The sequence below is a fragment of the Syngnathoides biaculeatus genome, chromosome 5 (assembly GCF_019802595.1).
Source record: "Syngnathoides biaculeatus isolate LvHL_M chromosome 5, ASM1980259v1, whole genome shotgun sequence".
Classification (NCBI taxonomy): domain Eukaryota; kingdom Metazoa; phylum Chordata; class Actinopteri; order Syngnathiformes; family Syngnathidae; genus Syngnathoides; species Syngnathoides biaculeatus.
Window position 1 is genome coordinate 28,853,638 of NC_084644.1, and position 27,019 is coordinate 28,880,656.

General features: G+C 40.4%; 1 protein-coding gene across 3 annotated transcripts in view; it reads left to right on the forward strand.

Moving 5' to 3' along the window:
- LOC133500543 (CUGBP Elav-like family member 3) overlaps nt 1–27,019 on the forward strand; it is a 69,538-nt gene that overhangs the window by 5,924 nt on the left and 36,595 nt on the right. The window lies entirely within an intron of this gene.

Sequence of the window (27,019 nt, forward strand, 5' to 3'; positions counted from 1 at the left end):
TCCATGGTAGACTCCTGTGGTAGCCAAAGAAAAAGTATAACATTTGTGGAACCACACAACCTTTACTGAGCCAGGGAAGTTTTTCATAAAAATAGAAAAATGTCACAATTCAATACAATATAGTGGTGTCTTGAGATATAAGTCTAGATATGATAGGAGCTGCCATTCAGACAATGTATTGCTGTGATTTGCAAATGCAGACTTGAGATACGAGCGCTGTATGTTGTGGCACTGAGCATCTCAACTCACTACAAATAAGCAGCTCTTTTAAAGCATTTCACTCTCAAATTAAACATAAATCAAAGACAATTACACCTTTTGTATTTAAATCAAGCAGATAGCTTAGCCTTTCAGTTTGCTAAATAACTAATTAGCATCTTTGTTGTGGAACTCTAAGGCTTAATATCGTGTTGAACAGATATGGTACAGCAACAAATGAAGAAAGACAATATAGCAGTGCTCATGGACATGCTTTTTTAAATCCTTTGTGAAGGAATACCTCAAATGAGTGCCATCCTAATGAGCTGAGAGGCCCAAATGGGGAGACAAAAAAAGAACAGCACAATGGCTATTCAATTGCAATGTAACAAAAAATGCTCAATTATTTTGAATGTGATTTAAGGATGTTATGATAGTATGTTTTTATAAAGTGAAATATTCTGGAGTATTCCATGGTTATTTTGTAGTTCACCTATTGTGGCTTCAGTGCATTGTGTATATTTTCATATTCTTATTATGCATAATTCGCCATATGCAGGATTTTGAGTGCATACCGTAATTTCCTTGTTTTAAAATAAACACTTCCCCGTAATAAACTAGTGATTACTGTTTACATTGCTGTTATACATACTGTAGTACTTTGGAGGGTCCGCTTTACACTTGACTATGCTGACGTGTCACCATGTCATAATCTCTGGTTGCGAGCACACATGCAAACACAGCAGTTGAAGTGTGGCATTAATCCAATTAGAGGCCCTCCGAGGGGGCTGAACTTTATGTAAAAAGCATTTCCTGACTGTCTGCCGTGTATCTGGCACTGCCCCGCGTCCTTTGATTCATTTCTGACCTTTCTCCCTCATGACATGCACTACACACTGGATTTATTATTCTGATACATCATTCTGCCTGGCATATAGACAGTCTCTTTACAGAAAAATGGAGGCCTGTTGATAAACCTGCTTTGTGAGCACTGTGGCTGTTTTGCACGCACCCTTTGGATGATTTGTGGTGTTTTGTATTTTTCTCTTTTAGCCCCCCCCACCCAAAAAAAAATAGTTATCATGTATCACATTTAGTGGCCACGTACAATTATCTTTGAATTTCAGCTACCCCTCAATATTTTACCTTTTTGGGCAAGAATGGGAGGATTCAAACTAAACTCACCGTTGTATAGACAAATTTGAGATCACTATACAGTCTTGCCTTGACATACGAGTGACCAGACAAATGGGTTTTTCGACATACCAGCTATCAAACTTGAGATACAGACACTGAATGGCAGCAGGTGGGTCCACTTGCTTCAAACCAAGCAGCAGTTTGGCTACTTAGAATATTCTTCAAATAAGCTGCTAGCAGTTAAATTTCACTGTCAAACTAACCATACAACACAGGTGTCAAACTCAAGGCCCGGAGGGCAGATCTGGCACGCTGCATGATTTTATGTGGCCTGCAAAGGCAAATCATATGTATCAACTTTCATGATTTTTGATTGAATCGGTACCAAAATTTAAAATTGTCATATCATAAATGATAACGTTGAGAAATTACAAGCACTTTTGCGTTACCAAACAACAGTAGTTGAGAAACCCATTACTCTCGATTTCTGATTCCAAAGCGAGTTAATAAATTTCATATGTAAATTTGATTAAAGATTAAAGATTTTTATGGTTTCACAGTCATAATGACCCTTCGAGGAGAACCGTAAGGAAAAATTGGTCCACGACGAAAAGGAGTTTGACACTCTTGCCATACAACAAAGAGAGTTAAATTTTTTTGAAACAACCACAAAGCCTCCATCAAGCATACAGTAGAAAACACCACAGCCACATGTGCTCATTAACGCACACACACATGCACGATTGGGCACACTCACGCACACTCACACACACACACGCACCCACAAATTGACATCCGCCAAAGGTGTTTATCACACATAAAATGCTAGAGAAGTTACAGAGATAAAGTGACAAAGAGTATTCTGCAAATGGGAACCCGGTGCTCTTGTGGAATGTGATTTATCCACCAACAGATGGATTTTATGTCCCAAAACAATATTAAAGAATAACTGCAGGTTATGTAGCTGTACAAATGTTGACACCGTGTCTTTGTGCACCATGCCCTACTGTTGAGTGTAAGTTTTCTTATTAAAAGAGATGTTTTGAAATTAGAGTATTTTGAGATAAGACCAAGGTCATGGAACGAACTAAACTCATATTTCAAGGCATCACTGTAATTTGACATCCTAATTAACAAACTCAACTTATATTTTCAGTTATTTTTTAAATTAAACAGTAGAATTGAACATTCATGGCTAGCTATGCTAATTGTATTTTAGCTTTTAAAAGATGTAATTTTAGTTGCAGAGCTTCTATGATAACCATTCCAGAAACCTAGAAAATGATCTTGGTAATTACCAGTGCTGTTACAGGCTTTGCTTGCAGTGTTAAAACTGCAAGTAAGATTTGAATGTAGCCTCACTTCACTAATCCTTGTCTCCCTCAAGTCTCTGACCAAAGCCACAACTCTTTCTAATTGCACAAGCGTAATTGTCAAACATTCTCCTTCATAATGACACGCAATTATGACGGTGTGTGTAATTATGATGGTCACAGAGAACGGACGTCCAGTTTCACCAAAATAGCGGCCCCAGCAATGCTAAGCTACAATTTGCACTGTAAACCGACAGATGTTGGGCACAGCTGTTATATTGGGAGCACGACTTATTCGCTATGAGGTGTTATTATAACACTGAATGGTTCCAGTTAGACATTTTATTGTTTTAGAGTGTATAACCAAGTACAAATTTTGAAAGTTACATTGTTAACCGTCAAACGGAAATATTGCTAATTCCGCATCATTTCTGAATCCTGTCAGCTTGATGAGGTTCTTCCGCTCCACTTCGGTTTGCTCATATTATGTCCAGTTGTTGGCAAACGGGCAACAGTCTTTTTTTTATGGTTGTTTTTCTAGAGATGCACGGTTTTCTTAAAAATTGAATTTATATATACAAGATGAGCCTAGAGAGACCTGTTTTGTTTTTTTTCTTCCCACAAATCATTTCACTCATACTACTCAAGTTTTATTGACAATTTTAACAAATATGACAAAAGGAGATTTTGGGGGGCATTGCAAACACAAATCTGTCTTAATATTTCATTGTTCCATCACTTGTCTCTACCTGTCACCTTTTAATATAGCCCCCTCTGACTGGATTGAGAGAATTTATCCTTCTCTTCACATATCCCTCTGTCGTGTCCTTTTCATCTCTTTCTTATTCAGACCTCTGTGGTTTTCCCTTTTCCCCCCCTTTTATCTCCTTCTCCATTCAAATCCCCTTCAGTCCTCTGTTCATCTGCTTCCTTTATGTCCCGCACTCTCTCCTGGGTGCCAGTGGAATATGACTGAATATTCCACTCACAAGCATCCCTTTCACCGCTCACTCCTTTCTTCTTTGGAATATCACCATGGTATCCCGTGCGCTTTTTTCCCTAATGTCCTTTCCCCCCCTTTTTTTCCTCCCCGGGTTGCGCATCCACTCTTCCTCCTGGGCTTCTCATTTCACAGTCATTTATGGTGACCCTTCTCCTAAGTCCTCCTCTCGACATCACGGCCCCCCCCTCCCACCGCCCTCTCTCGCACTCCTCGTTTCATTCCCCCTCCTCTTGATTAGTTGACCCTTTTGACCGTTTCACACTACACCACCTCCCCACCCACACCATTCTCTTCCTTCGTAGCTCCACTTGTTAAGCTGCATGATTAGTTTCTCACAAACTCATTTTCATAGCCAGATCCTGGGCTCATCATGGGACAAGATGGGGCAAAAGTGTATGCGTGCGTGTCTGTGTGTGTTTCATCCAAAGGGTGTCTTAGGATCTCACTGAATTGCGAGCACCGGTAAAACGTCACGCGTTTTCTTTCAATAAAGAGGAGCCACACACATGCAGATAGATGTGTATTTGTGCGCGTGTGCACCATTCAGTGATGGGACTTAATGCCGATTTAACAGTTCCAACGAAGCGGTAGGGAGGGCTGCGGAGAAACTAGTTCTTAAATGCACCACCCTGGTTCCATTCAAACTAGGCTGGAAAATGAGCAGAGGATACAAGAGAGGAAGAAGGACAGATGTCCTACATCCATGTTTACTTCTAAGGAAATCAAAACAGAGAGGACGATTTTATCATGCAGAACGGCTGAAAATTGATACTGTACTAGTACATGTTTTGCCATATTTGATGTAACAGAGATATTCCCTCTGCGATTTGAAATAGCTCATGTATATCTGCTTCATATCAGTCCACATTTTCTCCCAAAACTTAAATACTCCATTTCCTGAAATAGTGGCCTTCCCTTTAGTAGATGCCGCGCCCAGAATTGCTCCCATTTAAAACAAATAAATGTCTTGATCAAATCGATGCTTCTTGTTTCCCAACTGGAAAAAGGCTCATTAACTATAATTATCTCACGTCATAATGGTTTTTACAGTTCACACCCATTTGTTGCTAACCAAAACAACAGCTTGTAAACAGTCTCTCAGATTAATTCAAATCTTGGGACTGCATGTTGTAAAACACGTTCCCGTGCAATATTAAAGACATCTTTCATTACGTAGCGATGATGATTATTTATTATTATTTATTTAATATCTTGTCTGACTTGAGATCACCACACAATAATGCTGTCTTGGTTCACATTTATGTTCCGGGGACCTCTGGGACTGGTTGCTTCAGTCTGTCTCAGTTGTTCCCGTTCCTTTCCATTTCTGCATAAAAGTCCTTTTTGTTTCTTTTTAAACTCCACTCCAAATTGTCATAGATTATTTTATAAAATAACCCCCTCACTGTTAGACGTTCACCAATTACAATTAAGAAAGTAAACAGTCATCGCTGCTATTTGTAAAAATACAGTTTACAAAGGTGGTTGCACCGAAATAAAGAAAATACCAAGAGCTTAACACATAACACCTAAAAATGTGCTCTGATGACCCTACTACTCAAGTTTTGCTCAAATGAGCAAGATGTGCATCGTCGATTGGTTTCATGTGCAATGTGTTTGTGTCTTTTTAGTCCAGAGAGGTGGTCACAGGAGTCTGCTAGTCTGTTTCCGAGGTCACAGGTCAGAGCTGAGCCTCTTGTCACAAATTCAAAGGGAATGGAGGGGTGTTGGCCTGCAAGCCATTTCTTGGGCCATTGGACAATTTTTAAAATGATGGTGTTACTGTCTAATTTCTAAAAATAGTAGTCTGTAAACAAGAAGGACATTCGCATGTGTGTTAAATGCTTAGTCTAGTCAGAAACATGGGGTGAGGCAATGGTTTGGGAAACCAGGGGTTGTGGGTTTGTATCCCACTGCAGCCTCCACTCCCTGAGAAGGGTTGCGTCAGGAAGGGCATCCGGTGTAAAAATTGTGCCAAACATATATATGCGCTGTGGCGACCCTGAAAGGGACAAGCCGAAAGAAACACACACAGTCAGAAACATGGGGTCTTCAATTTACTGCAGAGCTCCATTTCTAAGGAACACAACATAACCTGAATTTATAAATCCAAGTGCACAATAGTTTATCTTTAAACAATGTTAAACCAGTTAAAAATAATTACAGTAAATATTTTTTTGAAAAACAGTTTTAAGCCATTGATCATTGGAGTGGGGTACAGATCAATGAGTTCTGTGAACACATATTACACATACTACAATGTCTTCTGTTGATATTTAGGGGCATCGTTTTGACAGCGTTACCCGTCTTTTTCTAAATGCAAAAGAAAAACATTATAGAAAACACTTTTTTTATATTTTATATTCCAGTATTCTGTTTTGAACAGGCAGCACGGTGGCTCAGCTGGTAAAGTGTTGGCCTCACTGTTCTGAGGTGCCGGGTTCAATCCACATTCCAAACATATGTAACATTGATTGGACACTCTAAATTGCCGCTAGTTGTGATTGTGAGTGCAGCTGTTTGTCTCCATGTGCCCTGCGATTGGCTGGCAACCAGTTCAGGGTGTACCCAGCCTCCTGCCCGTTCACAGCTAGGATCGGCTCCAGCGCGCCCCGTGACCCTCGTGAGGATAAGCGGCCAAAGAAAATGGATGGATGGATGTATTGAACAAATAGCAGCCAGACAAAAAAACATTGTGATGCTTCTTCTCCTTTTCCCCAAATGTGTTCATAACATAATATAGAATGTGCATTATATAGTGAAATAACTTTGACTTTGTCGAGTGGTGGTTCAAGTAGAGTAGTGCTCACCGGAAGAGCACTCTGTGATAAGTGGCATTAACTTTGCATATATGCCACATGAAAACCATGCAAATGAATGCACACAGGCAATCAAGCCTCGGAACATTCATACCAAACTCTTCTCCAATCCATTTCTCCTCGTCGCATCCCTCCCTCCTCTTCATCAGCTTCACTCAAGGCTTCTTTAGATTTTAACCTTATATCTGGCTCACTCTATCCGCTCTCCCCATCTAAATCTTTCCCAGCCTAAAGCTGCTGTATTTCCTCTGTAATCTTTGCCTTATCTCTTTCTTTTGTTCTCCGCTGTTGATATCTCTCTCCCTCTCTCGCCATTTAATCTGCTCTCCCCTCCCTCGCCCTTTATCACTCCCCTCATCTTTGTTCCACTTCAGACTCAGTACACAGTAGCACATACAAACACACGTATTTGCTTGGTCACACTGACTTCCCCAAATCTTAGTGTAGGTGAAATTAAAGTGTGATAAGCAGCTTAGCAGGTGTGTGCTGTCATGCTTCACTGCTATCTAGGGAGCGCTGTTCTTTAATTAGAAGCAAGCCTATACACGCATGCACAAACGCACGCACGCACACACACACGCTCACTCATATACAGGGCTTCTCATGACACATTGGATGCCTGCTAAATTATTAATACATGTAATTATTACAGCAGTAGGGCAATGTATCAGTGCATTTGTGAAAATATGCACTTTGTTGGCATGATATTGATTAAAGGCTTATATAATGATGAAATTCTCAAGTGGATTCCTTGAAAGGAATTGAAGTGGGATTATGGGTGTATCCTGGTCAGCTCGTCGTACTGTGATTGATGATTTTGTGTCATCAAGATTCCTCAAGGAAATAATAAACGTTGACACGACTCAGGGAGGGCACGGTGGATAAGATGGAAAGCGCTGGCCTCACAACAGAGGTTCTGGGTTCAATCACAGGCCCGCCTGTGTGGAGTTTGCATGTTCTCCCCCCATGCCTGCGTGGGTTTTCTTTGGGCACTCTGGTTTCCTCCCACATCCCAAAAACATGCAACATTAATTGGACACTCTATATTGCCCCTAGGTGTGATTGTGAGTGGGGCTGTTTGTCTCCATGTGCCCTGCGATTGACTGGCAACCAGTTCAGGGTGTACCCTGCCTCCTGCCCGTTGACAGCTGGGATAGGCTGCGGCACTCCCGCGACCCTCATGAGGATAAGCGGGTAAAAAAATGGATGGATGACTCATGGTTCATGAATGAACTTTCCTAACTCTGATCCTGTATTTTATGTTTTTTTTGTATTGTATGATTGTTATTATTTTTGGTATTTTCTTCCCAGTATCGTGCAGCCCCAGAGGAGATTTTGGATAAGGGATCTGGGGCGACCTGGGGATATATGATACCAGTTATGGTGCTTGGGGTCAGGGCGTAAAGAGCTTTAAAAACCATAAGTAGTATTTTCAATTGTATCCCAAACTGAAAGCCAGTGCAAGGAGGCTTGGACATGTTTAATGTATTTGAATTTCTTTGTTTGTGAGCAACCTAGCCTGGATTTAGACTATCTGAAATGTGCACCCAGAGTTAGAGGGCATCCAAAGTAAAGAGAGTTACAATTGTTTGAATTTGAGCGTATGAAGGCATGGATGATTTTTTTTTTTCTAATCATTGTATGACAGAACACAATTGATGAGATTTGTGTGTCCAGGTTAAGATGGGTCAAAGGAGCCAAGGTTAGATAGGGATAGAAAATGGGGATTTCGAAGGGCCAAACACAATCACTTCAGTCATTTGACTGAAGGGACATATTTCTCATCCAGATTTCAATTTCTTCCAAACAGTCCAAAACGTAGATGCCAGATTTATCTGAAAGTGGCATTCTACATTTAGGAACCATTTACATGAAAGTGCAATGGAATTCAAAATTTTTGGATGACGATGCCAAGGCGAGTGTTTCCCAACCTTTATTGAACTGAGGCACCTATTTTACATCAAAACAAAACCCTACTCTAAGACACACTACTAACCTAGTATGAATACTGACCTAATGATAAACTCATCTCAATTTTTACTCATATATCTACTTATTCAGTATGATATCTGGGCCTTTGTAGTTGAACACAAAGTCAGTGTTCTCTTCAGTGGCAAGAGGTGGATACACAGATTTATTGAACCTTCTGGCATTTGTTATGTCTCTTACTATATAGTATGTCACTGGCATGGATAGATGAATATTTGTAATGCATAAATAATAATTTTAGGACAAATTAAGTGAAATTGTGTAATTTTTTCAGCCACCCCTGATGATCTCTCATGGCATTGTAGTGTACCACTGCACCTTGATTTGGATTTATTTGCTTAGGGAGAGCATGTAAAGCCAGAAAAGTACAAGCCCCAGACTCATAGTAGCAGTACTCGTGCTTGGAAAGCTCCCTATAATATAGAGGGAACATAAGGGGCATTATCGTGAGTCACCCAGTGTCGTTTTATTGGCATGACTCAACTCAGTGAGTGTTGTATAGCTGATAATAAATACTGTAAGTTTAAAACAATTTTCTCAATGTGCTTTACATGATTAAAAGGATTTGAATACAAAGAAAACAATAAAAACACAAATAAAAGTACAATTCAAAACAGCTTACAGTGCAAGAAAAATCATTAAAAGTGGAAATACTCTAAAAAGCATGTGAAAAAAAAATAGTTTTCATCCTGATATAGCATAGAAAATAATGTGACCTGTAAAATTTTGACATTCCTAACTGATGATGTCACACAAAAATTACACAAAAAAGCAAATCACACTTGAAGAGTTTCGACATTTGCCGATGTCTTGTGATGATGGATTGAGCTCCAAGTTTTGAACTCCAAATTGTTAAACTTCGGCGGTTCCACTGCAGTTGATGTGTTTCAACTATTTCGGGGATGAGCAAAGTGTGTATGCTCTGTGTGTGTTTCCATGTGGAATCTAAGATGCCCGGCAGGCGGCCCCCCGACGGGGCAAAGCTATGATGAGCAATTATCCACTAGGGCGACTTTGTGGGCTAATTTAGCATATTTATGTGGTCAGCAGCACTGTTTACTATTCCCCTTCACTGCTTACTGATGCACTTTCAATTTAGAACACAACCATGCTTCGTCTCTGCCTCTCTCTTTCATTTTGTCTCTCTTCTTCCTTCTTCTCCTCGCTTCCTCTGCCTCTATCTCTCGCTGCCTGATGGGGTTTGTGATGTGTATCGCCCCGCCCACCCTTCCCTCGTTCTGATTCTCTATTTTTATCTCCACTGTGTGTGGGATGGGAAGGGAGTATGGGGACAAATGTAGAATGAAGTGTGTGTATGTCTGGATGCGTATGCACGTGTTCATGCGTGTGTGCGTTTGTGTGTGTTGTGGGTAGAGAGAAAGAGGTGGAGCCTGATATTGTGATAAAGAGGGGGTATGCAGAGCCATAGGGGGGTGTTTGTGGTTTGTGTACAGCTAAGACCGATAGGGATTTAGCCTGTTTGTTTTGAACAAAAGTCTTTGGCGTGTGTGTGTGTGTGTGTGTGTGTGTGTGTGTGTGTGGTGTGTGTGTGTGTGTGTGTGTGTGTGTGTGTTTGAGTATGGGTGCATTTGTGCATGCAACATGGAGGGAGGAAGAGGGCCTGCCTCATATTTCACCACAAAAATGAGGCAGAATCTAATCATAGCCTCATAAAAGTCTGACCCAAGAGAGCACCTGCCTCTTTAGGACATGCACATGCACACAAACACACACACACACACACATGGTTGTTCTGACATACACGCGTATACACCCAACGAAGAACCTTTATGTTACCACTATAGTATGAAACTACTGTTTGGTAAATAGGAGGCAGCTACAGACACTCATATGGACCAGTTTTTCATGCTCGCGTATTCAGCAGTTGAGTTACAAGGCAATCAGTTGTCATTATTGCTCTATAAATACCCTTGGCAATAAAAAACTCTCCCAACCTTTATTTGTAAAACGATAATGCATAAATGAATACACGTTCGGAGTAGGCTTTACACGTTCAGGATTTTTGCGTCGATCACCAATCAGCGAGTTTAAAAAAAATTATAACCGATCACAAATCTGATCCCAAGGTGGAGCAATGAGTCTATTAAAATGACCTCTTTATTTACTGTATATACTTGTGGTCTTAATTATTCAACATATTTACCTTTACAATAAATAATTCATCTTTGTTCATCTATTCATGCCAGCGAGGCATCGTGACAGACAACGCAAAGTAATGGTCTTCTATTAGATAGCAGTGAGTATATACAAGAATTAATATACAGTGTAACCTCGGAGTTTGAACATAATTCGTTCTTGTGAAGTGTTCAAAGTCTGAGTTGTTCACCTTCCCCAAAATCTTTTTTTTAGGAAATAATATAAATGTGTTTAATCCGTTCCCAACCTACAAATAGTAAATTCTTATTTTAATTCTTAATTATGTAAAAACATCTACACCCTCAATTTAAACAATAAAAATATATACAGTAATCTTAAAGCAATGTGTATCATTTACCTCTTTGTTGGTGATGCGTAGTTCTCTAGTAGTTCTTCTATTATCTCTGGCCTTTGCTTAGTAATGCTAGTCAGTCCTTTGGCAACACTAGCTGCCTTGTATTACACTTTTATTCTTTTTGATTGTTGAAATGGTCGACTTAGTCATACAATACTAGCAAGAGCCATAACAAATACACACTCCATTTTCGTACTTGCGTACTTAGATCCACTGTGGTTCTTTCAACATTCCTTTTCCTTCATTGGTGGTAGCACAGCTGTCTTTGTGCTCATGGCAAAGAAAATACTGGAAAAATAACAAAAAATAATCTTAAATGTGGCTGCTCACACTGTCTGCGCACATTGACGTGCAATGGGCACAAACTGGCTTGAGCATGAGTGACTGCTTGACTCGAAGTGGCCAGCAGCTCGTCTCGGCATCGCCCCGTGTGCATTAACCATCACTTGGCACAAGTCTGCTACCTGGTCAACAGGGGTTTAGCTTTGCTCAGTTTTCAGACACCAATAATTGGGTCCAAACCAAGGCATTTTTTCGCAGATTTCTTTGTTTAAAACCGGATTGTACAACCACCGAGACGTTTGAATTCTGAAGTTCCACTTTATGTACTTTTTATGACATTTTTCTTGTTTTTGTGCCGTAAGATTTTTCAACTGTAAAATATGTGCCTTGGCTTAAAAAGGTTGGAATTAGTTGCTCTAATCAATATTATGTGTTCAACAGGATGTTTGCAGACAACCACGAGTCCTTGCACTAGCTTACTAGTCTACATAATGTTTTGTTGATGGCTTGCATCCCATATCGTATTAAAAGTACCGTATTTCCCGCACTAGGCACACCGAAAAGCCTTTCATTTTCTCAAAAGTCAACAGTGCGCCTTATAAACTGGTGCGCCTTATATATTAATCAATATTGAGCCTTTAGTGCAGCTCCATCTAATGGATGCATAACGTAACCCCAGCCTCTACTGCCTTATAATGCGGTGCGCCTTATAGTGCAGAAAATAGGGTATATGAACATACTTCAAGTAAGCGTTACACAAAGTACTACTTTCCTGAACACATTTTCTTCTTATAGTACAGTCAACATGATCTGCTGGTGTTGTCATCCCCATCGTAACCTGTATTCAGTCAGATTTGAGTTGACAAGATAAAGCCCAATGATCATAAAAAACGGGATACAGTCTTACCGGAGTATAAGATTTTATTGCAGTAGTCGGCCATCGTACACTGTCCTGTAGTCCGATCCGCATGTCGGCTTGTCTCAGCCGTCTTGTTTCTCCCATTGCACAAAGTTTTTTTTTTTTTTTCCCAATAACTTTATTGGTGTCAGATATCAACAGTACTCAAAAACTATATAAATACTACTACTTAAAAATTAAGTAGCTTTTGGATTCAGATGTACTGTCCACGACGGCAACACGGAGAAAATGTCTTTCTCGGAGCCGATCAATGATGTTATTGATTGGATTGGCAAATTATGACATCAAAAACAATCAGCAGATTAGCAAAGATGCCAATTGTCGGCCAATCCGATCAGGCCGATCAAAGCGGTGTTAAATTTAGTTCCGAGTCTGCATGTTCGTTTAAATCGTGACACTTTTTCACTCCACCACACACTTTTTTATTTTGTTTTACAAAATTCTAAAAATTTTACTGTACTCATATAGTCCTAGGGCACTTTTGGGCCCACACTTACAAAAAAAAAACAAAAGTAAGAATGTTACAAGAATTAAACTGTATTCTTCTGAAAACAATTTTGTACCATTAAAAGAAATGTCTTTCTTGAAAAAGGTTGGAGTTTTGGAAGAATGAAATTTCAATGTTACATTTTTTTATGAGACCAAAGTTGTCATCTGTCAAGAAAGTAATTGTAACATCCATCCATCGATCCATTTTCTTAGCCGCTTATCCTCAGAAGGGTTGGAGGGAGTGCTGGAACCTATCCCACCTGTCAATGGGTAGGAGTTGGGGTACATCCTGAACTGGTTGGCAGCCAATCACAGGGCACATAGGGACAAAGACCCGCACTCACAATCACACCTAGGGGCAATTTAGAGTGTCCAATTATTGTAATTGTAACAGTGTAAGAATAAAATTTTAATGTTGCAACAGTACAGGCATTGTAATATTAAAGTTGCAAAAATTTAGTCTTATATAAATCTCAGTTATAATGTAATTCGAAGCGTCCTTAGGTCACTTGAAAGGTGCTATACTTCTCCTTCTTCTTCCTCTTCTTCTTAACTTTCAGCTTCCGAAGCTATTCTAACTATACTCATTACTGTCTAAAGAAAAACACAATATTACAACGAATAAAGTCTGAATTTTAATGAGTCAAAATTCCCACAAGAACCTAAACTCAACAGTCTGAGACCAGCAGCTGCTTTCTACCTCTCTCGAGACCTTCCATTATAAAATTACAACTCTGTAATGTTGCACATTTGTCTCCCAAAATTACATAAAAAAATAATTCTCCGATTATTCAGACTCTGTTTCTCAGTAAAATTGATTGTGCTCCTTATCATTTATTCCTTGTTGTGTTAGTTTTGTTTTTCTTCAACATAGCACTAATTCTCCTTCGTAAAGGAGCGCTTCTTTCATTACTGTATGTTGTAGATTAAAATAAAGAGCTCGATCCTTGACAGATATCTGAGGATCCTAGCATTTGCACTTGAGTTGTCTTTGTGCACTGAGCTCTAAACACTGTATCGGCGTTGACAGCATCCCGTCCTCTTTCGACTTCTATAACTTTGACACTTTAGTGTGCATGTTGTAGCACTGATTTTGTTCTGTACACTCTCCAGTATGGGTTGATTATACTGATGGAAGGATGATATTGGTCTGTTTTAGTTTGTTCCAAATTGTCAAAGTGTCTGAGATGGTAATTGCGATGTTTACAGAGAGGCAGCCGTACAGGACCATATGAGGAAGAGTGAATGTAACGTGTGAATTTATCTGAATGAAAAGAAGGTGGGGAAAGAGCCGTGGGGTGGTGGGGGGCATGAAGTGGTTTGGCATGAATACTAGCATATAGACTGGGAGGAGGGGTCGGGTGAGACGGGGAGGAGCAGGGGACGTTGGGTTAGAGAGAAGGAGGAAGCAAGACAAAAGTTTACCATAATGAGCATGAAGGAAGGGCCAGGCGGGTGGTGTGTATAAGAATAGGGTCTTTGGGAGGTGATGGTGGGTGGGAGTCTAGACGCACTTCTGTCAGTTTTGGACAGAGACATCTGTCAGAGGCGGCTGTGGGTGTGTACTACGCCAGTGTGCATATGCGTGTGATTAGACGAGTGTGGGGATGACAGGACTTGGGTTGCACCTGGGCTATGACCCTCTGACTGAGGTTGTCTCTCCCAGCACACTTCAGCCTGCTGCTGGGATAATTGCCTTTTCTCTGCAGCTTTATCCTTCCATGCACGCTGTCATCTCACACAATGACTTGTTCGAGTGGATGAACACACTAAACTTCTGTCCTCTTTGCACTGCCTTAGTATATGTCAGTACAGTGCGCTGGGAGCCAACAGCTTCTCTTTAGGTATTTATATTCATCACTGATGTGCTGATTAGCCCATTATCAATGATTAAAAAAAATATCCTCCATACTACTTTGATAGTATTACTCTTTATTATGCAAGGAACCCTATTTTTGTAACTTCAACTCCCGTTAGAGCCCCAAGATTCATGATTAGGCAATAGAACCATACGATTTCTCCCAGGCAATTATCAATGAAGGGTAATGATAATATGTATATATAAATAAATGTTATGAAAAAAGTGTTTTTTACTGTGATATAAGTATCTGCGAGCAACAGTATGGTTTCATGCCGAGAAAGAGTACCACAGATGCATTATTTGCCTTGAGGATGCTAGTGGAAAAGTACAGAGAAGGTCAGAAGGAGCTACATTGTGTCTTTGTGGATCTAGAGAAAGCCTATGACAGAGTACCAAGAGAGGAACTGTGGTACTGCATGCGTCTGGTGTGGCAGAGAAGTATGTTAAAATAGTACATGACATGTATGATGGCAGCAGAACAATGGTGAGGTGTGCCTTAGGTATGACAGAGGAATTTAAGGTCGAGGTGGGACTGCATCAGGGATCAGCTCTGAGCCCCTTCCTGTTTGTGGTGGTAATGGATAGGCTGACAGATGAGGTTAGACTGGAATCCCCTTGGACCATGATGTTCGCAGATGATATTGTGATATGCAGTGAAAGCAGGGAGCATGCAGAGGAACAATTAGAAAGATGGAGACATGCACTGGAAAGGAGAGGAATGAAGATTGGCCGAAGTAAAACAGAATATATGTGCGTGGATGAGAAAAGTGGAGGGGGAAGAGTGAGGCTACAGGGAGAAGAGATAGCGAGGGTGGACGACTTCAAATACTTGGGGTCAACAATACAGAGCAATGGAGAGTGTGGTCAGGAAGTGAAGAAACGGGTCCAAGCAGGTTGGAACAGCTGGCGAAAGGTGTCTGGTGTGTTATGTGACAGAAGAGTCTCTGCTAGGATGAAGGGCAAAGTTTACAAAACAGTGGTGAGGGCGGCCATGATGTATGGATTAGAGACGGTGGCACTGAAGAAACAACAGGAAGCAGAACTGGAGATGGCAGATATTAAGATGTTGAGGTTCTCGCTCGGAGTGACCAGGTTGGATAGGATTAGAAATGAGCTCATTAGAGGTACAGCCAAAGTTGGATGTTTTCCTGACAAGATTCGAGAGAGCAGACTTCGATGGTTTGGACATGTTCAGAGGCCAGAGAGTGAGTATATTGGTGGTAGGGTGCTGAGGATGGAGCTGCCAGGCAAAAGGGTGAGAGGAAGACCAAAGAGAAGGTTTATGGATGTGGTGATTGAAGACATGAGGGCAGTTGGGGTTAGAGAGGAAGATGCAGGAGATAGGCTAAGATGGCAAAAGATGACACGCTGTGGCGACCCCGAACGGGACAAGCCAAAAGGAAAAGAAGAAGAAGACTGTGATATAATGATTAAACATTCTAAAAACATTACAAAAGTTAAAAAAAAAATGCTATGCCACAATACAATAACTATGAAGTAGAATGCATATTTCCTGGAGTTCCCATTTAAGAAGACTCCCATTTCCTTGAGTGTGACTTGCAATTTTAATATTGAATATTGTTGCTTTTATATTGGACTTCCGTGAAGAAAAAAACCTTTGCATGATGAAAAAAACTGTCATCGTGAAAATTAAAACAAGTCCTCAAATGTACTACCATAATTTTCTTTGGTTAACATTTTTAATTTTCAAGTATTTAAATGGAGTTTGCCATCATCAGAGGCTTTAATTTCTTTTCTTTTTTTAAACTGTGATGCTCACGCCAGGCCTCGAAAAAAATACCACTGGCTAGGTTGATAGTACTGGAACATGTCACTCATTATAGTAAGGCAAGGAACCATATTTGGTTACTTAAACGGATCAAAATGGATGCCACACACCTCACTATAGAGCTCATGCACCTACGGCACTGAAGTCACGTGGCTGGTCACATTGCCGATCAAGCAAAGCATAGCTCAATGCTAAGTCGGTTGGAGACGACACGGAAATACGTCTGATAGCACGACGAGTTTTGCCTGATATCGTTAAACATTTAGAAGGTAATAATAAAAGAAGGTATGTGGAAAAATGTGAGACACTTGGCATAGAGCACCCATTTAATGCCGAAATCAATGTTTTCACCAATAACAAATTGGACTCTTAACCCGCTTCCGCTTCTCTTGGACAACAGGATCTACACGTATCTGGTGAGTAAGGTGATGAGATTTACACAGAAAAGTTTGAAAGCGTACAAAAGTCTGGACGCATACAAATACTTCGTTGCTGGATCTGTTCTAAATCAAGAATAAATCCCACATAGTGATGGAGCCACTCAGATTTTTTTCAATACAAATACCAATATTTAAATAAATGACCCCTGATTTCACACAGACTTGCATTTATTCACTATGATTGGGGGGGAAGACAGCAAGTCGGCTCCTTCATACACGGAAACGTGTTGTGGCCACACATTAAACTTTGGTAAACCTCTCCGTGACAGATGTTTTTTTTTTTAAATATGCATTGTTCTCAAATGAGTCAAACGCGTATTTAAAAAAAGAAAATAAACCACTGGGATAGGGTTCAGCCCCTGTACATAGAAGCGTGTTGCGGCCACACGTACGGCCACATAATTTGAAATTGAGAACAATAATTCCTACCTGAAATGAAGTGACGGCTACACAGTCGTGTATTTGGTTGGGCACCATCCATCACGTATAATTGCCAAAATCCATCGATCTTTTCTGGTCTTTTCAGCTGGTATTCTATAGTATGACCTCAGTGTATATCTGTCTCGTCTGTTGTAACAACCAACAGCACAACAAATCTCGGGCATTGTGAATATTCTGCTCCCGTTCAATGTCCCCCACACTGTTGAGCAGCTCTTTTTGACCGACAATATGGCGCCGATAAAATGGTGACGTCATGTGCACGAGCTCTATAAGATAGCACAACAATGTGATTTATCAAGGGAGTTATATAATTGCAAGGGCATTTTTAAGAGGGACTAAATATATTAAGTATAAATTATTTTAAATGACACTGATTTATCATGATTTAAATATAAAAATTATATACTGTGTACTGTATGTTTTATTCTATGTATTTAATATAATGTATACTATAATGTACCAAGTTTAAAAAATATCTTTCCCTACAAGATAAAGAACCATATTTCATAAGAATTTCATAAAATGGATTACATTAATTACCATAAATTTGCAGAACATGTGATTTAGCCTAGAAAGGTAATGACAATATATTTTAAATAGTTTTAAAAAATATATATTTGCGTTGCAAATACAGTCTCTAATGATAATAATTTAACAAGAGAATAGTTTCAGTCATTTATTTTTTTTATTACACTAAGCTTCATCTTTAGGTTATTGTTATCTTGTGGGGTAAATTTCAAATTGCATTTGTTACTTTTATAATGAGCCGTTTGCATGCAACAATCATGCCGAGTACGTATATAATATGTAATCACCTTTACAAAAAACTACCTGGCACAACATTCAACTCCTCCAAATGATTCAAATTCAACATGACATGACTGATTTTTATTGTTGTACACTATTCTGTAGTTTTCTCTTTCTGCTTTTTAAACTTCCCAAATGTGTCAGTGGCTCTACGCAGAATGTAATCTTTTTTTTTTTTTTAATCATGAATTTGTATGGATTTGAGCAGCCTTTTTAATTCTCCGGCTCATTTCCCAAAGGACTTACACTCCCCAAAAATAGAAAGAAGGTCCAAGTGCATAGGTCTAACATTTATCCGCTATAGTCCTGTTGGATTATGTGCTGCTAAATCCAAAGGATCAAATTTCACTGAGTGCTCCGCTTGCTTCATGTGGTGTGCTCTGACAAAAACAGCGTCATATTATAAAAATGAACAAGGTGGTTAGTTCTGCTATATGCATGCTTCCACACCGTTATGATGGCGAGTAACAAGAAGAAAAGGAGATAGCCGAGACTACGTTGGCATGCTCCACTAGAGAGACTGATTGAGGGTTAACTGCCAGATAAAGAATGGAGTGCAGTTGCATACCCCTCAGGTGTGAAAAATGGAAGGGAGAAGACAGAGGGGATCACATTATGGCTGGGGGAGGTTATATTATGGTAGCAGGTTACTGTTGCCAGGCGACGGGGCTCAGTGAGATGCCAGGTTGCTAGGTAACCCGAGGGATGCAAAGCCGAATGTGATGAGATAGAGAAGAGGAGGGGCTCGGAGTGGAGGTGCTCTACCTTCACATCTCGCTGTTTTCATCCAGCTGTGAAGGCGCTATGTAAACAGCAACACTGCACGCTGAATGTCTTCGCAGAGATGCTGTGTTGCACGCTCCATCTCTGAAATATTTATCCCGCACACAATGATTTAGATTCTCATTCACAATCTACTATAGTTTCTTTTAATGATTTTAACAAAATACAGGATCAACAGATGGGGTTATGCAAACAAAGAAGATAGAAAGCTGACTGAACTGATCAAAAAATAGATTAATATATAACTACAAACATAATAATAATATGTACAAATAAATATCCATTTCATTATATATGTAACAATATATACCCATAGATAGGACACTGTAGTAATAGCATATATGCATATATGAGCTTTAAAAAGCATCTGCTGATTTGTAGGACAAATTTGCTGAGTGACAAAATATCAATGACCTAAGATATTTTTATTATATAATTGTAAAGGTTCAGTATTTACTGTGGTAATTAAAAATCTACACACCCCTGTTCAAATGCCAGTTTTTCTTTGATATAAAAAACGAGACCAAGATAAGTCGTCAAAATAATCGAAAGAAAAAAATGTCAGCAAAACACGATTATTCGGGGGTTTAGTCAGAAGCACTTTAAATTGTATAAAGTGTATGCTGACTCACATTTTACGTGAGGGTGAATATGATTCGTTAATTCCGAACAGCCAGCACGGTAAACGGCTGGTTCGATAAGCACCACTGTTCTTAGCACCAGGGTTCAAATCCCAGCCCCGCCTGTGTGGAGTTTGCATGTTTTCCCAGTGCCTGCGTGGGTTTTCTCCGGGCACATCCCAAAAACGTGTATTAATTGAAGAGCTGTAATTGTAAGTGGAACTTGTTGTTTATCTCTATGTGCCAAAGATAGCTCCTGCCCTCCCGCGACCCTTGTGAAGGTAAGTGGCTCAGGTAATGGAATGATGAATAAATCTTAACAACCACATCTTAGTTATCGTGAGAGGGTGTGCATACTTTTGTAACCACATAATTTCCTATTTTATGTTTACTTTTACTTATACTTGGTTAGGAGTCACATTAATGGTCAGAAATATTCTGAAATTATTGATTTGGTCTTATCTCAAAAACCTGGCATTTGAACAGGTGTGTATAATATTTGTAGCTACTGTACTACCAGAGCAGGAGTTAATGTGAAAAAATGTAATTGAAATAAAACTGGACCCGGTTTTTATTTTAACCTTTTGTTAAAACATTGTAGATCATGGATTACAAATGGACAGTAAAATTTGAATAAAAGTGGTGTTTTTTTTGCTGTAACAGCTGTCCCTTGAGGTATAAAATTAAAAAAAGCGTCTTAAAAGTCTTTTAGTTTCTGTGTAAGTACTGAAATTGACACAGTTTCTAAAAAAAAAAAAAAAAAAGGAAGAGTACATGCATGCATACCTCCCATTCATTCATGAATGTCAGAATACAACACTGTCATTGCCTGTGCACAGCCTCAAGGCAAGGATCTTAATAATGACTGAATCCCACTTCCTCAAATTCTAAAACCAAATACTGTATATGGAAAGTCCAACAACAAATGTGTGGAATGGACATGCTACATCTTCAGATGGAGATTATAGTAAAACTGTTCCCACCTGGAAGTGGAACACCAACAAACAAAGACTTCTGTTTATCTTCTGTTTCCGCGTTCCTATATCAATGTCTGGTGAGTGAATCATCAAAAAACAGCATACGCTCCTAAGTCGTACACCTTGTTATTCGAAGGTAGACTTATTTTGTATTGTTTTATGGGATGGAAACAGGCAGACGAAGCAGTAGCCTGGCCGCCTGTGCCTGATTTCGGTTTTGTCCAATTCACATGGCTCCACATAATGTATTTGTATAGCTGCTAGGCACGCTCCCAATCACAGTGAGGAAATGAGCGGGAGAAGAGTAGGAAGTAATTGTGATACAGAAATAGAGAGACGAGAATGGCTGGAAAAGAGGGAAAGAAATGGAAGGATAGCAGTGTCATCATGAGGCAGAGATTAGGAGGCTTTAGGGTAGAAAGTCGGAATAGAAGATGGGAAAGAAGGAAAAATAATGTAGGTTAAAAATACTCTGTAAAAGCGACACATGGAGCATGAAACTGTGCTGAGAGGATATTAAAAGAGGGAGGGTGTGTACTTAACATATGCAAAAAAATAATTGTTTGTTATCATGCTGTGATCTGTAATCAGTTTCATCATTCATTTTTACATGAAGATATTGCCCTCCAGTGTTTTCGTAGCAAAACACAATGAATGCAAATATGTAAATGATTTAACACTGTAATTTAATCCATGTTCCAAATAGCGGGTGTACACACTGTCGATACACATACACAGACACACACACACACACGACGCCCACCCCTTCCCCGATGTGGGGCAATGGTTCGTTCCGCTGATTATGGGTATGTGGGGGAAGGAGTAGAATACGATTTGATTGGATAATCCAAGGATTTAATATCCTCTAATCCTGGCACAATCCTCTCTGCATTACTCCTGGGAGTAAGATTAACTGTATGTGTACAGGATGTGTTTCTGTGTGCAAATAAAAAGGGGACGAAAAGTGTGTACTGTATGAGTGACTGTCCTGCAAGTGTGGATAGGCTTTATGTTGGCAACGTGGCATGCAAATGGAAGTGCGTTTGCATGCAGAGCCGCACTCATGCGTGTATGTGTGAGGACATGCCAGCTCTTGAGTGGCCATCATATATCACATGTATCTCATGCATCCACACGCCACTGCTCCCATACCAAATCCCTAGCCCTCCCAAATGCTTGGCTCTTAGTATGCCACATCCCAAAAAAGAAAAAAAAAAAACACTACAGAGCGCCTTGTCGGATGCAGATGGTTACTGTTAATTAAGTCTTAATTGGAACGTGAGTAATGAGAGGGTAATCTGACTTGAAAGGAGCGTGTGGCTGTTCACGTGTGTGGTGTCATGGAAAGAAAAACGAAGAACAGCGTGTTTGACGTGCAGGCACGATACTTGACAGCACAGTCAAAGTTGAATGCAATCTGTTCTGTGACGCAGAGGAAATTTTCGCATTAAGGTCAATTATATTTGTGCTGGAGACATAAAACCTTTATTAACTGTACATGCAATGTTCAAAGGAACATTTAACATGATTAACTTGCATACAAGTATAACCCGAAGTTAACCATTTTATTATTCATGTCATACGCAATAAAACACTGGTTAAACTCATGGAAATATCTGTCACGAGTCTAAAATGAAAGAGAGGATGTCGATCCATCCACTCACTTTTTATCGCACTTGTCCTCATTAGGTTAGCAGGTACACTAAAGCCTATCCAAAATGACTTCGGGGGAGAGGCTGGGTACAGTTTGAACTGGTTGTCAGTGCATCGCAGGACATACTGCATATCCCTCCATCCATCCATCCATCCATCCATTTTCTTCGTCGCTTATCCTCATGAGGGTCATGTGGAGTGCTGGAGCCTATCCCAGCTGTCAACGGGCAGGAGGCAGCGTACACCCTTAACTGGTTGCCAGCCAATCGCAGGTCACATACAGACGGACAACCATTCGCACTCACGATCACACCTAGGGGCAATTTAGACTGTCCTATTAATGTTGCATGTTTTTGGAATGTGGGAGGAAACCGGAGTGCCCGGAGAAAACCCACGCAGGCATGGGGAGAACATGCAAACTCCACACAGGTGGGTCCGGCATTGAACCTGGGACCTCAGAACTGTGAGGCCAGCGCTTTACCGGCTGATCCACCGTGCCACCCATACTGTATATATATATATAAAATTTCATAATTGAGTGGATTTCTATTGACAATTTAGAGCCACCAAAAAATCTAACCGAATGTAAGTTATTTTTCAACATGGGAGGAAGCCGCACTATCAGGGGGGGACACATAAGCACAGGGAGAACATGCAAACTTCACAAAGAAAGCCCCCAAATTGTGAAATAGATACAATAAAATAAATACAATCATCCTGCTACTGTTTATTTTATATGTTTTATAATGCTAGTCCATTGTTTACTAATTTGAACAAATCCAGCAGCAATAGTGCTCAGCACCTCACGCTGGGCATGCCTGCAGCACGCAAATGACAGTGTGCTCTCCTCTTCGGTCTGCTTAATCATAAATGTCTTCTATTGTGTGTTACGGTTTAACCTGTGGTGTTTCACAAGGTTTGTTGTGTTGCCAAAACCATTTACGTTTTTTTCCCCTCTATCAACACAAAGTGTATTGACTGTTTGTGGAGCTGAACATGCCGTACACTTGATTCCATTTATGTTCTGCCATTGTGCCTCCATCTGATAGTGAGTGACTGGTTTATCTCTGCACTTACGCATTATGCAGTTAGCAAAGCTGAAGAAAAAGAAAGTTGTCCCTTCCCAACAGCTGCCTGTTCTTTAGACAATATCTCATTAGTTTATATACTCTATGTTCTGGTTAATGATATACATGACCTCAAATGACTGATATATCAAAATGTTTGATATTTTCATTTAAGAAGCGTTTTTAGAGCATGAAGATAACGGAAGACTCAATATTTCAGTATCAATCCGCACATAACTAACATAAAGCCAGCAGGGAATGTTGCAAACTAAAATAAAAGCAGGATTGGTGCTTAACAGTTTAATACTTCTACTCAGTCATCCCTATGACGACTCCAGCTATCGTGACATTGAATCATTTACTGAAGCTGGACAAAATTAAAATGACCATTCTTTAAACTGTACTGTAAACGCCAGACTATATTTTTCTCATCATGTTCCTCTTTGTCCCCTACCACTGTGGTTTTAGAAAAATATTCACAGAAAGCCACGAGAAGAGTTAAGCCTTTCATGCTGGCTCAATTTTGGTCTAGTGAGGTGCACTGATTCTAAATTATCCTGAGGTGTGAATGTGCTTGTGAATAGTCGTTTCTCCATATGCGCCCTGTGATTGGTGGGTGACCAATCCAGGGTGCAGTCCAGTCCAACCTTTCACCGAACATCCCCGGGGATAGGCTGCAGGGTTAGGGTTAGCTGCAACACTAATGAGAATAACTTCTGTATAAAATGGATGGATGGATGGATGGATTTTCTCTCATTGCACATTGCCTCCCTCCTATTCGTTAATTTTTACTCATTGATTATTTGACACAGATGCAATATTTTACAAGGGAGGTCAAGCACAAAGGTGGCATGGCACTTCTCAGCGCAAACTCTTTGTTTACCCAAAGATTGCAGCAGTCGCTCTTGGCAACCAACATACTTGTTTACCTACCTTGTGTGTGCCGTCATACAATTGCCATGGTGACCGAATGGTTGCCTTGACGATTTTCCAATGCCATTGTTTTTTTGTCCGCAGATGCCCGCGCTGTCTCCTCTCACTCTACTTATAATATTCTTAGACTAATACATCCGTTTGAGCAGAAATTCAGCATAATAAGACGTGATGGATCAACTTGCCCCATTCAGAATGTTTCACAGTCACAAAGACGAGCTTGAATCGGCTTAATGAAGGTAAAAATGGAGGTGATGATGGATAGATTGAAGATAGAGGGAAGGTTAGTGGACACAAATCTGGCAACAATCAGGCTTCTCTACAACACAGCTCCAAATCAATGAACAAGACATGACTGATCGATGGCTTGATAGCACAAGATGGATAGCAGTGTAGATGGACAGCAATAAGAGCAGCACTGGGAAATGATAGATGCGTGAACAGATGAATGAATGGATAGACAGATGAATGGATGGAGAGAAAAGCTTGAAGCCAAGGTCACTGGAAAAACTGAGGGCGGTGTGTGTGTGTGTGTGTGTGTGTGGTGTGTGTGTGTGTGTGTGTGTGTTTGTCTGTGTATTTTCTGTAAGTTCATGTTGAAGCTGACAGCTCCAGTCAATAAAGGTGTGAGGTTAAAAATGTGCATCATCCCTTCCTCCTCCGACATTGCGTGTGTGTGTCTCCGTGTGTTAATGCGAACAGTGTGTTTGCACCTGTGATGGCCTTGCCTGAGATCAATAGCTTGTGGTGACAGCTAAGAGCTGATTAATCAAATGTATGGATCAGTCTCTCCCGGCGCTGCCCCCTCCTCAATTACCAGCTTCATTACATTGCCTTAACACCCCACTGGGACCTTTCTCTCATCTCTCTCAACACCTCCCTGTTGCCTCTTTTTACCCACTACCTTCCTCCAATCGCATCCTCAGTTTTATTTCCTCCCTTGTGTTTTTTGTTTCTTTGTTTTTTTTGAAAGTCCCCATTGATTCACAGCACAATTAATTCAAGCGTCACTGCTACAAAATTACTTTGTGGCCACCGCTGTTTGATTGCGTTCTGTGTGAGAAATAAGGTTGGGAATCTCATTGTGATTTCAGATCTAATATTCTTACATGTTTTGCCTAACGATCATCTCACGGTGCAGTAGGGATTGAACCGATTAGTTGATTAGTTGACTTTGCTACTCTGTATCAACATTTGTTAAAGCTTGTAGGAATACAGAATAATGCTCTGTGGAGTAGCGATATGTCTGGCGATATCAGTTTTCATCCACCTGCGAGGGTCAGAGAGTATGAAAATAAGATTGCTGTGGGTGATAATGTTGCTTTGTTTCGTTAGCTTCAGCAAGTTAGATTGACCCTGCTCTTATAGTACTCATGGCCAGGGGCTGGAGACGAGGAATGAGGTCAGCGGTATGTGTGAAGCTTCTTCTCTGTCGCCAAATTTTATGTCCAATAACGCTTGGACATGACCGTGTGCCAACAACTTTATTGATTTTATTCATTATACTACATGTCCCAATATTGCTTTGTGACACTGTGTTATAAAATGCAATGCTACCATTTTATATTATCTATTTTTCTTCTTTTTTTATGAGACTGAAAGTATATAAGTGTATCCTTAAATAAATAAAGGCACAAGTTAAATACAAACTGTGAAACAGACAAATGCTTAATTTTTTCAAGCCACACTGTGATAATGTCCTGCCTTACAACACCATATGCTATGGAAATGGAACACAAAAATAGTAAAAGGTGTAGTACTTCCCTTAATTACCAATAATGTTGACATAATGACAAGTTTTATTTTTAATCATTTGTTTTTCTTTGGGCACGGTGACACAGCTGTAGAACGTTGGCCTCACAGTTCTGAGGTCTGGGGATCAATCCCTGCCCCGCTTGTGTGGAGTTTGCATGTATGTTCTCCCCATGCTTGCGTGGGTTTTTCCGGGCACTCGGGTTTCCTTCCACTTCCCCAAAACATGCATTTATTGTAGACTCTAAATTGCCGCTAGGTGTGATTGTGAGTGCGACTGTCGTCTGTTTCTGTGTGGCCTGCAATTGGCTGGCAACCAGTTCAGGGTGTACCCCGCCTCCTGCCCGATGACAGCTGGGATTGCCTCCAGCAAGCCCGCAATTCTCGTGAGGATAAGTGGCTCAGAAAATGGATGGATGTTTTCCTGTGTTTCTATGCTGGTCCTTCGAAATACTGTATGCCTTTATGTAAAAGTGCTCCGTCGCACCAATCGACAACAATTACTGGATCATTGTTCATCTATCGATGTCAGTGATGTACAGTGACAGGCAGCACAATGAAACAATGCTTTTCACCTAGGTGGTAGAAGGTACATAATTGAGCTGTGTGTCCTGTTTTTGTACATTTTTGTTCGGTGGGAAGCCATGAGATTCTTCAAATCTAAACTATGTGCCTTTGATCAATCAAGGTCAGGAAACACCGGTTTGGTGTTAAACAAGAATACATTACATACATTCTTCTCATCATGTCTTCTTCGATGATAAATTTTAGATTTCTTGTATTCTGATAAAAACAACTTCTCTTACCTGCCTAACAGTATGTCAGAGATGTCCATTCAAATGAAGGCTGAAGCATAAGTAAAAACTCTGGCGAGGGTGAGCCTGGGGGGTGGCGTTGGGTCCATGTGGCCAGTTTCCAAGGCACCTCACCGGGGCCGCTGGACTGCCATGGGTCCCTCAGCATAGGATCTGTCCTGTTCACTGGGTTGCTCTCGAGTAGACCCCTGGGCGCAATCCCACCCTCGATTGATTGGGTAGGGTCCTCACCCTCTGCAGTGCAGGCACAGTAATTATAAGACACTTCTGTCAGTTTTTCTGCACGTAAAACAGTGTCAGTTCACTTGAATGTGTTTGTGGGCCCGGACACCCCGGGGATTCATTCACTGGATGTGCAACCCTGTCTTGTCCTATATTGTCCTGTCCTTCCCTCACAGGGTGTAGCGCCACATCCCCAAA